This window comes from Danio rerio, chromosome 11 (genome assembly GCF_052040795.2).
Source record: "Danio rerio strain M-AB ecotype USA chromosome 11, GRCz13ab, whole genome shotgun sequence".
Taxonomy (NCBI): Eukaryota; Metazoa; Chordata; class Actinopteri; order Cypriniformes; family Danionidae; genus Danio; species Danio rerio.
The window spans coordinates 7,432,965-7,450,908 of NC_141031.1; the positions used below are offsets into that span (position 1 = coordinate 7,432,965).

Below are 17,944 nucleotides of genomic sequence, written 5' to 3' on the forward strand. Positions count from 1 at the left end.
TTTCTGTAATGCTTTGAAACAATGTGTGAATAATCCCTTTTGTTAGTCTTGGATTTGCATTCAATCTCACTAAACAAACACTGCATTGTTTATACATCATTATATTATTATTAATATATTTATTATTTGATTTGAAAAATGGAAATCCATGTCTGGAATACATAATGAGCGCAAAGTGTGCCTTTAAGCTTGTGAATGAGCAAGTTCCAGGCCATCTGTCTGTATGAGCACTGCAGAGCCTTCTTGCAGTTGATATGGCAGGTCTGCATTATTCACGGCTGTGTTCATTCTCTCTGTGACTGGTGCCAGCAGCCCCTCACTGACCATCCCCCAACTACAGTCCAGATCAGAAAGACATTAAACATTCCTAATTAAATCTCTAACAAAAGCCTTTTCTAAAATAACGCAAAAATGCTTTTCTTATTTAGAGTTTTTGTCTTGTTTCTAGTCTAAATATATAAAAAAAATTCTTATTTATATTACTATTATTTCACCTACTATTTTTTTTTCACTTATTTCTTCTTAAAATAAGATGATCTGTTTTGCTTGTCTTAGGATAAGGGTTAGAGTTAGGTCAAGAAGTCAATCTAAGTCAAAAACTTTAGGCTAATTTATACATACATATATACTAAGCATTTATGCGGCCATATTTGTAGTTCAGTTTTACAGTACGAAGGATGAAAACAGATGTGAATTTGGCCCTTTGAAAAGTGTCCTCAAACAGACCCCGGGGATGGGGAACATATGTATTTATACACTTTCAAGTAAGGTCTAAAGCAAACACAAACCTCAATCTGTTGCTAATGATGCCACATGAGAGCACTACAAAGACAACAGCTAAGCTCACTTAAAACTTCCCATCGCAACTTAACTCACTCCAGAGTATCCTAACACACCTCAAAATAGCAAAATACATCTTAACACAGGCTGAAATTATCGAATAAATCATAACGCATTTAAACATAAATCATAAATATTTTAACACATTCTGACACAGCCCATCACATCTTAACGCAACTCCAACACCATGTGATATACAGTAGTCAAAGACAATACAAAGCATTCAAGAATACCTTTACTAAAGCTGTGGCGAAAAGCAGTAGAGAAATCAATTCTGTGATTTTCAAATTGCATCGCTATTCGCTCTTGAATCAATTTTGAGCTTAGTTTTCAACAGCAGATGGGGCTGATACAGTCGTTCTCACACCACTTGAACCTACAATAATCATTAATAAAGTTTCTGAAATGTTTTAGTGGTTTCTTTCTTGTGCTGAACACAAAATAATATTTCGTCACCTTTTATAAGGTTCTGTCTGCGTTCTGAATGATTTAAAGACATTGAGCTTCAAAGTTTTTGCATTCCATATAGAAAACAGTATATGTGTAACATTTGTTTTTTAAATAAAAAGTCTTAAAATGTAAAGAACTTTTAAAAAGCATGCCATAATGTAAATAAGTTGTCATTTAATAAGAATATGGAAAAAACTCAATTTTGACAAAAATGTCAGATAGAACCTTATAATTCTGAAGTGGCGACATATTGAAGATTACTGGTGACCAAAATTGCTGGCTGGGTCAACTATCACTAAAAACCCTCCAAAAAAACAAAAAAAAAAAACTATTTTTATTTTTATTTACAAAAATTACAAATTTAATTTCTTAACTGCTAATGCCACATGCTGCTGTTATTTTTTGCATCCTGTGAGTGTTTGTAATATTAATTTTTGTTCTTTGTTTTATGTTTCTAATACATTTTTTTTTTAGATGGCGCCAATAGCCTAGTTGTTAAGTGCTCCGACACATAGTACCATGGTGCTTACAGCGACTCAAGTTCGATTCCTGTCTCGAGGCCCCATGCTGATTCGTCCCCTCTCTCTGCTCCCAAGGCTTTTCTGTCTGTCCTCTACTATCTTATCACAATAAAAGTTTACCCCCTCCCCCCCTGCAAAAATAATAATATTTAAAAAAATAAATTACATTTTTATCTTCGGCAATATAAATTTTATTATTTGATCGTTACGAAACAAATCATGATAAAATTGTGGGGTTCCTGGAAAAAATCCTAATGACGGAATAATCCGTGAACTATTTCAGCATATGTTTTACGCAACGGATGCCCTTTCAACCGCAACCCATTTCTGAGAAACACCCATACACTCTAACATTCATACACTACGGCCAACTTAGTTTATCCAATTCGCCTATAGCACATGTCTTTGGACTGTGGGCGAAAACCGGAGCACCCGGAGCAAACTCAACACAGAAATGCCAACTGACCCAGCCAGGACTCCACCTGCAACCTTCTTGCTGTGAGGCGACATTGCTAACAACTGAGCCATCAAGCCCCTAAAAGCTTTTATTTTAAATTACAAAATTATTTTGGTAGAAAATAAATGTTTAACAGTAAAGTGAAAAATTTGCAGTCAGACTGTCAAATCTAAAAGTGATTGGCTGTTTCTTCACATAAGTCAACTCAGCATAGTTAAGCCCATCCCAAAAAAGATTATTCCAAAAAGACAATCAGTTCTCTCTTTGAAGATGTAAAATAAAACATTTTATTCCAGCATATAATTTAAAAAAAAAAAACAACACACACACACACAATAGCCCCTTTCACACATACAGACCTTTCCGGAAAATTGCCGGCAATTTTCCGGAACGGTTGTATGTGTGAACAGGTCCTTTTTGAAAATATCGGTAAATTCGTTCTGGCTATTTTCCGGAAAGAAAAGTTGTAACATTACCGGCAATTTGCCGGAATGCTGCGCTGTGTGAATGCAGAAGGAAGATTCCCGTAATAAGCGCGTGCACGTCTAGAACGTGCTGACGTGAGGCGTCTGCTTTAGCCAATCACAACAGTCAGACGCATTTACGTCCGTGCGGTTTGCGAGGATAAAAGCCTTTGAATATTTTTCCAGACACATTTAGCTGCTAGAAGTTAGTCAGATCACGTTTATATGTTCTTCTTAATGCCAACTGTGTAAATAATCATCGATGAGATGCTTATGATAAGCCGTTGTTTGTTTACCTTCAAGCTTTGCGTGCGCCAATGAGCGCCTGCACACGCACATATTATGAACATCTCGACATGCGAAAGTGATCCTGCAAAAGTTGTTCATAATATTGATCATCCACAGAGTTTGTAATGTAGTCAAATGTTTACAAATACAAGCGCAGCCGTTTAAAGCTCATTTGTGGTGAATGATGTCAGAATTTACCGGTATTTTGGAATGGATGTGTGAATGCTCTTTTCCGGAAAATTTCCGTTACGTCCTCGCCTGTGTGAACAGCGCTTTTTTAAATATACCGGTAAAGTCGTTCCGGAAAATTTCCAGAAATTTACTGGTATCACTGTGTGAAAGGGGCTAATGTCCGTGTCAGTATTGATGGCAGGTGTTTCTCAACGAAAGTCATGAGTTTACCTACACATAGCAATGAACACAATACAGCACTTTCTGCATACTAGTCTTTTGAGATTCCTCTATTCTGAGGAAAATGCAAGTGGTGCTCGCTGCAGAGCCATTTGAGGAGAGCTGAGCTCCAGCGAGGGGGAGCTTAAGCTTGAGCTCCACCTTTTTTGCACTTCTTCTATGAGTGATGTCACAGGGGGTAGGGTTAGGGGTGGGGTTGGTGTACGCATTAAAACAGATTACAGGAGGAGGAGCGACAGCTCATGCTCCCCCTCGCTGGAGCTCAGCTCTCCTCGAATGGCTCTGCAGCGAGCACCCTCTCGGAAAATGTGTCCACACATTTATCTCCTGGGGCTCTGGCAGAATGTTAAACAGTCACACACCACACAGGAAAGGGCCTCGTATCAAACATCTCACACAATGGTCCCGTCATTCTTTACTTGGTCCCTTACTCATATTCTTAACCCTCTACCGCACGCATTATGATAAACCTGTAAAAAAAAATATTTGACTTTTTTTTTTTCTTAAAATGGCTTTACTTGAAGTGTTGTAAAAAAAATTAGGAAAAAATTCTTTTTTTTAGGTACATTATGAAATGTTGTCATATGGCAACAACGTCCAACAGTGGATCTACTTGAGAAATTTCAAATGTAAAACTTCACTTATAATTAATAATTTTTTTTGTTTGAAATCATTTAATTGGTGTTGCAGCATAATGAGCTTTAACACAGAACTTATAAATGACACCTAATACATACTTTACCACAACTCATATTCCAACAGCTTTCATTTATTATATTCTTTTTTGCTGAATATTATTGAAAACAATCATAATATTGTATTATCATATATACAACATGCAGTAAACATAAATATTTTCTCCAGTAAATATTATAACAAATAAATAAGTATAGTATCTAGTATATCCAGATGCATCAGAATAATGTAGCTACTAGCTAACTATGTTTATAGTTTATAGTTAACTAGTGTTTATAGTATAACTATATATTATACTATATACTAAACTACATATATATATATATATATATATATATATATATATATTGTAGCGAGCCATGTAATACCACGTCGCCCTGGGCACAAATCCACACCAGCTGGATCTCTCATCAACCTCGGATCGCTCACAGCTGGACCTCATCAGCCAGGGAGAGATATAAGCCAGCCCCACACAGAAGGAAGTGAGCTTCATTTCAGATGACTCCCTGCGCTAACGCTTGTCTCTCTCTGTCTCTCCCACAGCCGAATCCAGCTCGTGACCGATCCAACACCATCCCTCTCACCAGTCTTCACCTTCTCCCCGGAGCACCTGAGCACGCACCTCTAAGAAGAGCACTCATTCACCCCTTTATCACTTGTAAATAAAAGCACCCTCCGGGGCATTGTTTGTAACTTCATCTACGGTGTTTGTGTTTTCCCTCTGCCTCGCTACAACTGGTGGAGAATGCGGGCATTGCAGAGGGAAAAATTCAGAAGAAACACTCACCATTAAGTAGAAAATAACCGCTGAATTTTTCTCTGTGTTTGTTACAGACAGGCATCCGCTCTCTCTCTCTCCCACGCTTCCTCTTACTCGGCTGTCAACATCCCGTCGCCATGTCGGTGGAAGAGGTACTGCTCCACCTAGCGGAGATCTCCAGGAAACAGAATTCCATCTCTGAGCAGCTTACAGCCAGACAGGATCGACTGGAACAGCAGCTCCGCCAGGCGGCCAGACACCATCCGACTCCCGAAGTGAGTGCGCATCATCATCTCACTAAACTCAGCGACCTGGATGATATTGACGCTTATTTACATACCTTTGAGGTTATTGCCGAGAGAGAAGGCTGGCCAAAAGAAAACTGGGCGAGAATGTTGGCTCCGTTTCTCACAGGAGAAGCGCAACGAGCATATTTTTCACTAGAGACACCTAAAAATGAAGATTACAAAGCGTTAAAAAAGGAAATATTAGCCAGAATGGGGCTATCCACAATCAGCGCAGCCCAACAGTTTTCCCAGTGGTCTTACGACGAGAAACAACCAGTGAGAACTCAAGCAGCTCAACTTTCTCGCCTGGGAAGGCTATGGTTATTGGGAGGAGATCCCTCGGCGGTCCAGGTCGCTGAGAAGGTGATCATCGAGAAGATGATGCGTGCGTTACCCCGACGTTTGCGAACACTCACCAGCATGCGAAATCCTGAGTCACTGGCCACCCTGGTGGAGGCGATCGAGCTGGCGGAAGCTCACATCGCCCGAGATAATGGGGAGAGAGCGGCTCTGCCACCCCGGAGGGTAAGTGCACCTTGGCGACCGGTGGAGGGCACAGCGCGACCAGGCGGCAGACCAGCGGTCCCCAGCCCGATGGACGAGCCGATGCCCACCGAGCCGACGACGCACTCGACCCCGGCCTGGACAGCAGGGTGCGCGGTACACCGCAATATCCCTCCCGAAGCTCCCACCCATAAAGTCCAGCTAGAGGGTAAAACACAAACGGCCACCTTGGACACAGGAAGCGCCATCACTCTGGTTCACCCGAAGACTTTGAAATACCGCCAGGAAAGTAAAAGTCTTATTCCAATCACGTGTGTACACGGTGATACCCGCCACGTACCCGCCCGAAGAGTGACCATCGCGGCGAAACCAGGCAGCTGGCGCATCGAAGTCGGGGTTGTTCCAGATCTTCCTGTGCCCCTCCTACTGGGCAGAGACTGGCCGGGGTTCGATGAACTTCTCACTCACCACCACGCTCTATCGGCTCGTTCAAAGAAGAAGAACAAGTCACGGGCTCATCGGGACCGCAAACCAGCGCTGATGACCACCGAGAGCGACAGAGGGGGTGAGTCATCAATTTCTGCTAATTTATACTTCGATCTGTTTCAACAGATAACCGCAGGAGGCGATTTTGGCAGAGCACAGAGGGAAGATGAAACGCTCAAACACTGCTGGCCGCAAGTACGGATCATTGAAGGTAATGAGCGACTTCCCAGCCCTCACCCCCTCCCACATTTTATTGTGGAAAATGGTCTGCTGTACTGTGTCGCAGAGAGGCGGGGGGAAAAGAAGACACTATTGGTCGTCCCGAGGACCAAGAGGGAGACGGTCTTAGAACTGGCACATACCCACCCGATGGCTGGACATCTGGGAGCGGCCAACACGGTGAAAAGGATCCGCGACCGTTTCCATTGGCCGGGGCTAGACGGGGAAGTAAAGAGGTATTGCCAGGCATGTGACATCTGCCAGAGAACGTCTCCCCAACGACCACCCCCCAGCCCTCTAATACCACTACCCATCATCGATGTGCCCTTCACCCGAATTGGTATGGACTTGGTAGGGCCTTTGCCGAAGTCGGCCCGGGGACATGAGCACATCCTTGTTATCCTCGATTATGCCACCAGATACCCTGAAGCGATTCCCCTGAGGAAAGCCACATCATCGGCCATCGCGAAGGAGCTGTTTCTGCTATGCAGTCGAGTGGGAATCCCAACGGAGATACTGACCGACCAGGGCACCCCCTTCATGTCCCGGTTGATGGCAGACCTCTGTCACCTACTCAAGGTAAAACAGCTAAAAACCTCTGTATATCATCCACAGACGGACGGCCTTGTCGAGCGCTTTAACAAGACTCTGAAGCAGATGCTCCGACGGGTGGTGGCAGAGGACGGGCGCGACTGGGACCTCATGATCCCGTACGTGTTATTCGGTATCAGGGAAGTCCCCCAGGCCTCCACAGGATTTACCCCCTTCGAACTGCTGTTTGGCCGCCAACCCCGAGGCCTATTGGATGTGGCTCGTCAAGCCTGGGAACAGGAACCAGCCCCCCAGCGGTCGGTGATTGAACACGTACGGGACATGAGAGAACGCATCGACAAAATCATGCCCATCGTCAAACAACACCTGACCGAAGCCCAGCGCGCCCAGCAGAGATTGTATAACCGGCCCGCCCAACCCAGAGAGTTCCACCCAGGGGACAAGGTGATGATACTCATACCTACCACAACGTCGAAGTTCCTCGCATCCTGGAAGGGACCATACACCGTGGTAGAAAGGGTAGGGCCGGTAAATTATCGAGTCCGTCAGCCGGGACGAAGACGGGAAGAACAACTCTACCACATAAATCTTATGAAGAAGTGGGTTGCAGCTCCAGGTCATCTTGTCGCCTTCGCTGAAGAAACTCTTCCCGTTGTCCACATTGGTGAGCAACTCTCACCAAATCAGAAGGCGGAGCTGCAAGCCTTGGTTGGTCAGTTCAAGGATGTGTTCTCGGAGAAACCGGGCCGAACCTCCATCATCCAACACAACATTATCACTCCTCCTGGCACCATCGTCCGGCAAAGGCCTTATCGAGTTCCAGAGGCTCGCAGGCTGGCTATCGACGAGGAGATCCAGAAGATGAGAAGGTTAGGCATCATCGAACCATCCCGTAGCCCGTGGTCCAGCCCAATAGTGATGGTCCCCAAACCCGATGGCACCCTCCGTTTCTGCAACGACTTCAGGAAACTCAATGAGATCTCCAAGTTCGACGGATACCCCATGCCTCGGGTGGACGAGCTGCTGGATAGGCTGGGTGGAGCCCGATTTATCTCCACCATCGACCTCACCAAAGGCTACTGGCAGTTACCACTCAGTGAAGACGCCAAGGAGAAGACCGCCTTCTCCACACCCGGTGGGCACTGGCAATACCGGGTTCTTCCCTTCGGGCTCCACGGGGCCCCAGCCACATTCCAAAGAATGATGGACATCCTGCTGAGGCCCCACCAGCCATATGCAGCAGCCTACCTGGACGACCTCATCGTCCACTCAGAGTCATGGGAAGAACACCTATCCCGGTTACGGAGGGTGCTCTTAGATCTTCGACGGGCTGGGCTCACAGCTAATCCCAAGAAATGCCACCTGGGTCTAGCCGAAGCCAGATACCTCGGGTTCCACATTGGACGAGGTCTCATACAGCCACAGCAAAACAAGGTCAAGGCACTACAGGAAACTCCACAACCCACCACAAAGACCCAGGTACGTGCATTTCTGGGGTTAGCGGGCTACTATAGATGTTTCATACCTAACTTCTCATCCATAGCCAGCCCTTTGACAGACCTGACCAGAAAGGGGCAGCCGGAGAGGATAAGATGGACCAAGGAAGCCGACGATGCGTTCCGAGCCCTAAAGAAGTCCCTCACGTCCTCACCGGTACTGCACGCACCTGACTTCGGCTGCCCCTTCATTCTACAGACGGATGCTTCCGACTCGGGCCTGGGCGCGGTCCTCTCCCAGGTCCACGGCGATGAAGAACATCCCATAATGTACGTGAGTCGGAAGCTGACCCCCGCAGAGACCCGCTACGCAACGGTGGAGAAGGAGGCCCTGGCGATCAAGTGGGCAATCCTGGAGCTAAGGTACTATCTCCTTGGCAGGAAATTCACTCTGGTGACCGACCACGCCCCGCTACAATGGATGGCGACAGCGAAGAACAACAACGCTCGGGTCACCAGGTGGTTCCTGTCGCTCCAGGATTTCAACTTCGACGTACAACATCGAGCCGGGGCCTCCCACGGAAACGCAGACGGACTCTCACGGCTCTGGTCAGGATGGGCAGGTCTGTCGAAACATTCTACCCCCCCTCTCAATACACTGCTCTTCCTTCGCAGGACACCCAGGACCAGGACGACGCTAAGGGGGGGGGAATGTAGCGAGCCATGTAATACCACGTCGCCCTGGGCACAAATCCACACCAGCTGGATCTCTCATCAACCTCGGATCGCTCACAGCTGGACCTCATCAGCCAGGGAGAGATATAAGCCAGCCCCACACAGAAGGAAGTGAGCTTCATTTCAGATGACTCCCTGCGCTAACGCTTGTCTCTCTCTGTCTCTCCCACAGCCGAATCCAGCTCGTGACCGATCCAACACCATCCCTCTCACCAGTCTTCACCTTCTCCCCGGAGCACCTGAGCACGCACCTCTAAGAAGAGCACTCATTCACCCCTTTATCACTTGTAAATAAAAGCACCCTCCGGGGCATTGTTTGTAACTTCATCTACGGTGTTTGTGTTTTCCCTCTGCCTCGCTACAATATATATATATATATATATATATATATATATATATATATATATATATATATATATATATATATATATATATGTTTCCCAGAGATGGGTTGCGGCTGGAAGGTCATCCGCTGCATAAAAACTTGCTGGATAAGTTGGCTGTTCATTCCGCTGTGGTGACCTCGCATTAATAAAGGTACTAAGCCAACAAGAAAATTAATGAATGAATATTATATTATACTATATTAATTATTTTATATTATATTATATTATATTATATTATATTATATTATATTATATTATATTATATTATATTATATTATATTATATTATATTATATTATATTAATTATATTAATTATATTATATTATATTAATTAAATTATATTATATTATATTAAATTATATTAATTATATTATATTATACTATACTATATTATACTATATTATATTATATTAATTATATTATATTATATTAATTATATTATATTATATTAATTAAATTATATTATATTATATTATATTATATTAAATTATATTAATTATATTATATTATATTATGTTATATTATATTATATTAAATTATATTAATTATATTATATTATATTATATTATACTATACTATATTATACTATATTATATTATATTAATTATATTATATTATATTATATTATATTATATTATATTATATTATATTATATTATATTAATTATATTATATTAATTATATTATATTAATTATATTAATTATATTATATTATATTATATTATATTATATTATATTATATTATATTATATTATATTATTTTATATTATATTATATTATATTATATCATATTATATTATTTTTTTTATTATACAAAATTAGCTTCAGACAAATAATTAAAAAGTTAACAAGAAGAGTAGTGTTTTGTTTGATTTATAAGACTTGTTTTGTAGTCGCTGCGAACATAACCCTCTACAAAGGCTTCCAGTGTGAATACTCTCATGAGTAACGCTTTAAATACACTGGCGCAGTGCTCATACACCGCTCACCCTTGCGGTGTGCAACCGGCATAACACTGAACCAAACTATTAAATCAAGCAAGCTCAGTGGTTGCAGAACCAGCAGAGGTCAATCAGCTTGTGTCACATAGCAAATGATGAGATTACTAGCATGTTAGCAGCTATGACAGAACCGTAAAAGCAATGCACTTCTAAGATAGAATAAATAGGATCATAATTACAAGCAACTGCTTTCCATCAGCTAGACTCCCTAATCCAGCCCTAGACAATGAGACACACCCCAATGACTCGAGCACAGGTGAACAATACAAATAAACACCCTAGCACTGCACACAACAATCATCCTAAGGCATCATTTCTAATAGATTTGATCAACTGAATCAAAATTTCAGGTAAGTGATATTCTCAACGAACATGCCAGCACAGACGCGAAATACCAAGGCATTTACTGCAATCACGACTGTCCTCTAATTGTCTGAATGAAGTCTCTGTAATTCCGCTCTAATAGCCCTCCATTAGTCAAATAAAGATTTACTCACAAACAGACCGCCGTGTTTTCCAGATCCCCGTCTCAGGAAGTGTGAAACAACATTACCAGAGACGACCAGAGCCCAGGATACTCAATCAGACCTCTGCGGAGGACCACATGCCTTTATATGCCTGGGTGAGGTCCATCTAAGGACAGCCTGGATTATGTAAAGATCATGCACGACTCCAAAAATCAATCCGTTGAAATTCCGACTCACAAATCAATGGAGAATACCAATTTACTGGGAACACTGTGGCCAGAGCAGTGGCTGGATTGCTTTTAGATTAGAAAGGCACAATGAACACAGCAGGGTTATGCAGCGTGAATTATTCTGGACAGCACTGGAGCTCCTTAAATTGAAAGCTGGTGTATCTGATAAGACATAAAAAGAGAAGGGGGTTGTTAAGGGGGGATGGGGAGAAGAACTAAAGGACGGGGAGATGTTTGATGATGAAGCATGTTAGCGTCCTCGGGGAGTTAAGCACAGCTGGTTCGTCTTTTTCATCTGGATACTTCTATTCCAGATCTAATAGCCTGAACGCGTGACCAATTGGCCACCATGCGGGCACATTAAATGTTTCAGCATTTTAATTGGCTCCTGGAGGTGTTTCGGTAACCACTAAATTAACGATGCCAAGAGAGAAAATGGCGATTCCTCCTTCTTTCTTTTTTTTCCTTCCGTCTTTTGTGCAGTCTGCGCTCGGCTGTGTGTGCTGCAGTGGATGCTGGGTAATCTGCTCAAAGATCTATCCCTTGAGGAAAATAACTGAAAGAGCGTTAGCAGGCTGCCAATGCAGGGCAGCAGTTCTCGACGGTTGCCTTGGTAACACCCTATCCCTGCTTTCTTTTGGAGGGAATGCTCTAAAAATCACAGCATCTGATTCTGTGTTGTGAGGAGGCATAAACTGACATCGATATGTAGAGTTTGTCTCACTGTATGATGTGATACTCAGATTTACAGCTGCACAACACACCACCCATGGGCTACATGGAAACATCCAATAGATTATTAAATGACACATAGGGGACAGTTACACAAAGCCAATTTTTTGTGTGTGTGGTTTTTTGTGGTTTCCTTTGGTTTGCAAAAACCCCCATAAAGATCAGGTGCTACCAGAATATATATATGTGTGTGTGTGTGTGTGTGTGTGTGTGTGTGTGTGTGTGTGTGTGTGTATATATATATATATATATATATATATATATATATATATATATATATATGCAATAGTCACATCGCAGGATTATATCATTATTTATAAAAAAAATTAAAAGATAAAGATATTATTCCATTTTTTGATTATTTATACAACAATGATCATTTTATTTTATATTTTATTGTTAATTTTTTTTGTACTTAAATACAATTTGACTTCACAGAAAATCAGAAATCACTGTTTCAGTCATGTTCTTTTCTGTTCTGTTTGTTTGATTCTGTTCTGTTCTATTTTATTCTGTTCTATTATATTCTGTTTATTTATTCTGTTTTATTCTGTTGTATTATATAGTTTTTTTTCTATTCTGTTCAATTCTATTCTGTCTAATGTGTTCTATTATATTATTTTTTTTCTATTCCGTTCTATTGTATTATGTTTTGTTTTATTCTGTTCTATTGTGTTCTGACCTGATCTTTTCTATTCTATTCTGTTCCTTTATGCTCTGTTGTGTTCTATTCTGTTCTATACATGTAGTCTAGATTTGTGTGATTTTAATAATAAGAAAGCACTCTTTATATATATATAAAAAAATAAAATCTTTCCAAAATTAAATAGTCAGATTTTAGAAGTGGAATAATATTATTATTGCAATATATATTGCAGCAAAAAATTGCAATGTCATGTATATATACAGTTGAAGTCAGAATTATTAGCCCCTCTTTTAATTTTTGTTACATTTTTTTATGTTTGCCAAATTATGTTTAACCGAGCAAGGATTTTTTCACAAGTCTGATAATATTTTTTCTTCTGGAGAAAGTCTTATTTGTTTTATTTCAGCTAGAATAAAAGCAGTTTTTAATTTTATAAACACCATTTTAAGGACAAATTTATCAGCCCCTTTAAGCATTATTTTTATTCGATTGTCTACTGTACAAACCATCGTTATACAATGACTTGCCTTATTACCCTCACCTGCCTAGTTAACATAATTAACCTAGTTAAATCTTTAAATGTCACTTTAAGCTGTATAGAAGTGTCTTGAAAAATATCTAGTCAAATATTATTTACTGTCATGATGGCAAAGAGAAAATAAATCAGTTATTAGAAATGAGTTATTAAAACTATTATGTTTAGAAATATGTTAAGAAAATCTTCACTCCGTTAAACAGAAATTGGGGGAAAAAATAAACGGGGCTAATAATTCTGACTTCAACTGTATATATATATATATATAATATATATACACACACACATACATACATACATATATATATACATATATATATATATATATATATATATATATATATATATATATATATATATATAGATATATATATATATATATATATATATATATATATATATATATATATATATATATATATATATATATATATATATATATATATATATACTGTATATATATATATGAATAAACCATCATTATACAATAACTTGCCTTATTAGTTAACCTAATTAACCTAGTTAGGCCAAAGTTATTATATATATATATATATAGGAAGGTATATATCATCCATCATAAGTGTCAATTTTCGGAAATTGACATTAAAAAATTAAATGAAAGCTGATTTAACAAGCTTTCCATTGATGTATACTTGATTAGGAGGAAAATGTTTGGTCAATATGCAACTATTTGATAATCTGGAATCTGAGGGTTAAAAAAATACTGCCTTTACATTTGTCCAAATAAAGTTCATAGCAATGCACATTACTGATTAAAAATTGAGTTTGTATTTATTTAGAGTAAGAAAAGTACAACATATGTTCATGAAACCTGATATTTTTAATCCTAATCATATTTTCTACAAATATACCCGTGCATGTTTTAAGACTAAGGTTTTGTGATCGCGGTTCACATATGAAGCCACATTTCCAGTTTCAAGTCAACAGAGAATCAGTGATGTTGTGTGAGTGGCTCATACATGTGGCGGTGACTCTGTGTCCTAAAGTACTCTCTAATTGTGATATAAAAACAGCCTGAGGCTCATCAGTTCAGTCAAGCTCACAAAATAGCGGACAAACACACTACAAGAATACAAATGATGGAAAGATCAGCAAACAACCTCACTGAAAGTCTTTTATCAGTCTAATATAATATAATATAATATAATATAATATAATATAATATAATATAATATAATATAATATAATATAATATAATGCAACTTGGCGATGCGGTGGCGCAGTAGGTAGTGCTGTCGCCTCACAACAAGAAGGTCGCTGGTTCGTGCCAGTTGGCGTTTCTGTGTGGAGTTTGCATGTTCTCCCGGAGTTTGAGTGGGTTTCCTCTGGGTGCTCCGGTTTCCCCCACAGTCCAAAGACATGCGGTACAGGTGAATTGGGTAGGCTAAATTGTCAGTAGTGTATGAGTGTGAATGAGTGTGTATGGATGTTTCCCAGCGATGAGTTGCAGCTGGAAGGGCATCCGCTGTGTAAAACATGCGCTAGGTAAGTTGGCGGTTCATTCCGCTGTGGCAACCCCGGATTATTAAAGGGACTAAGCCGAAAAGAAAATTAATGAATAAATAATACAACTTTTTTGGTTATTAATTTATATAATATAATTTAATATAACATAATATGATATAATATAATATAATATAATATAATATAATATAATATAAAATAATATAATATGATATAATATAATATAATATAATAAATTATAATATAATAAACATAATATAATATAATACAATATAATATAATATAATATAATGTAATATAATATAATATAATATAATATAATATAATATAATATAATATAATATAATATAATATAATAAATATAATATAATAAATATAATATAATATAATATAATAAGTATAATATAATAAATTATAATATAATATAATAAAAATTATATAATATAATATAATATAATATTATACAATATAATATAATATAATATAATGTAATATAATATAATATAATACAATACAATATAATAATATAATAAATATAATATAATACAATATAATATAATATAATAAATTATAATATAATATAATAAAAATAATATAATATAATATAATATTATATAATATAATATAATATAATAAAATATAATACAATACAATACAATACAATACAATACAATATAATATAATATAATATAATATAATATAATATAATATAATATAATATAATATAATATAATATAATATACAGACTCTTCGGTGGATAGATAGTCTCAGATTATATATATTGGCTTTATGGTCATGTGTTGAGTACATGTACAATTTTGGCTCTCAAAATGGAACAGAATTTCTCCCCATCTATTATATTACATGTATTTCATTTTGAAAAAGCGAGAAATATTGCATTCAACATCAATCGAGCTTAGGTTTCTAATACGGTGAACTAAAGTAGGCCACAAGCAGCGGGAATGAGAACAAAGAAGATGGAGGACGCATCCCCTCCCCTTCCCTGACCACATCTCACAACAACCCTTCGCTCCCAGACCGTCTCGTTACCTAGGAAACAGCACCTGCAAAGGAAGGCACCATGCCTGAGAATCCCATTTCCGCTAGCAGGTCATGTGTTTCTTAAAAGAAGTATTGCCATTTACTGTGCACGGTTTGTATAAAATGGTGGCTTATAAATTCAGGCACTTCACTGATCTGCCAAGAGGAATGAGTCACATATTTCATTGACTGTATAATTTATATCAAAGCAGATACACCTTTTAAAACTGGTAGACTGAATTATTTAGACCAATCAAAGGCATTTCTTTTAAAGCTAATCCTGCTGTATGCTACATCTCAGTGCTAAAATCTGGTTCTGCAAGAAATACAACACCCCCGAGGACTGGAAAATTGCTTTAAAGCTCTGAAAGTGTGCCACAAAGATCCATATTGTGCAATAAAGAAATTACAGAAGTCTCACTGACAGATTTCAGCTAATGATCAGAGTACTCCCTTGTCTGTCATTGGAAATATATCTCACAGGACACATCAATCAGTGCTGATCACAAAACATTTGAAGGCATCATGGTATATCTATATAGTGTACGCTAATGAAGAAAATTTTCAAACGTTAACAAACTCACAGACTTTCCATTTGAACAAAATACAGAAAGAAAGAAAAGCTTTCTAAAATAAAATCAATCTAATTTTCCAGCAGTTGTACCACCCATCGGAATAATAAAAAGTTAAGTGGTCTGATTTTTGCACTGTTTGTATATTGCATATGTAATTATATTCATTTATTTATTTATTTATTATTATTATTATTTTTTTTTTTTTTACGATAAAATGGCACAGCAAAAACATTAGTTAATGGAGCACCACCATCTTGTGTTGTGTCTATATAGCCAGAAAGGTTTTACAACTTACAACATCACATAATGGCTGTCACTTTCTGTAATACTCATAAAACATTACATAAGCAGTTCTTGTTTTAAATAATTATATATTTATTTTTGGAGAGACTAACACGCAACATCCGCCTGCAGTATGTTAAATCAACACATCGGTAGTCCGTACATGGTTTTTAGAATGAATTTAAGCTTAGGTGTTCACAATAAACATCTAAAATTTCGTTGAAGATGTGTATTTTTTACCCTGTTGTGAGTTTTGTCCATTCCACTAAAGGATAATGGTATCATTATCAGGTACAAATGCTGTACCATGTGCATTTTATTTACCTTTTTTCCCCTACTCTCAGGCATACACTCTCTTAGGTTTTAATCTATCATTATAAGCTATTCTAGGTAATATGCAGTATTCAGTTGACTTTGTTTTTATGTCTGTTTACACTCCACATCTAAAATATTTTAAATGTCAAACTACACTGAAAAAAAATTATTCTTTGGATTTACTAAATTTTTTAAGTTAAGTGGTTATAAACATAAATAAAACAATTTATTTAAGCTGAATTTAAACAAACAAATTAAGTTCAACATTACTAAATTTAATTTGTTTGTTTAAATTCAACCAATATAAATAATCTGCAACAATTTTGCAGAAATATTTTTTTTTGAGTGTGGTCAATACAAATAAACCCACTGAGGGAGATACAATAGTGCAATATGTGTAATTTCTATGACAATATACAGTTTAAGTCAGTTATTAGCCCCTTTGTTTTTTTTTAATATTTCCTAAATTATGTTTAACAGAGCAAGGAAAATTTCACAGTGTGTCTGATAATATTTTTTCTGGAGAAAGTCTTATTTGTTTTATTTCGGCTACAATAAAAGCAGTTTTTAATTTTTCAAACACAATTTTAAGGTCAACATTATTAGCCACTTTAAGCTATATTTGTTTTTGATAGTTTACAGAACAAACCATCATTATACAATAACTAGCCTAATTACCCTAACTCGCCTAGTTAACCTTAACCTAGTTAAGCCTTTAAATGTCACTTAAAGCTGTATTGAAGTGTCTTGAAAAATATCCAGTAAAACATTATTTACTGTCATCATGGCAAAGATGCAATAAATCTGTTATTAGAGATAAGTTTTTAAAACTATTATGTTTAGAAATGTGTTGAAAAAAATCTTAAAATACAAAAATAAACAGGGGGGCTTATAATTTAGGAGGGCTAATGATTCTGACCGTATAAAAATGGCAATTTTAAAACAACATCTGCATTCGCCATTTACTGTATCTCGCCATACAGGTTTATTGCTATAGACTAGCTCTGTGGGATAAATAAAAATGTTGGTAAAGCTTATAGCTAGGCTACTAGATCTTCTTAGATATGACGCCATTTCCTAAAAAAAAACTACACACATACAAACCTAATAACGCATCTCGAATTATCGGCACATTTTCTTTGTG

The 17,944-nt window shown here is 37.9% G+C and overlaps 1 protein-coding gene across 3 annotated transcripts in view; it reads right to left on the reverse strand.

Moving 5' to 3' along the window:
• Positions 1-17,944, reverse strand: part of apc2 (APC regulator of WNT signaling pathway 2) — a 49,340-nt gene that overhangs the window by 30,817 nt on the left and 579 nt on the right. Inside the window, exon 1 of one of the 3 annotated variants that reach the window (XM_087273129.1) lies at positions 10,990-11,076. The exons of the other annotated variants lie outside the window; for them this stretch is intronic. The gene's annotated coding sequence lies outside the window, so the exon portion shown is untranslated. Of the gene's footprint in view, positions 1-10,989; positions 11,077-17,944 lie in introns of those variants that run through there. 3 annotated transcript variants of the gene reach the window in all.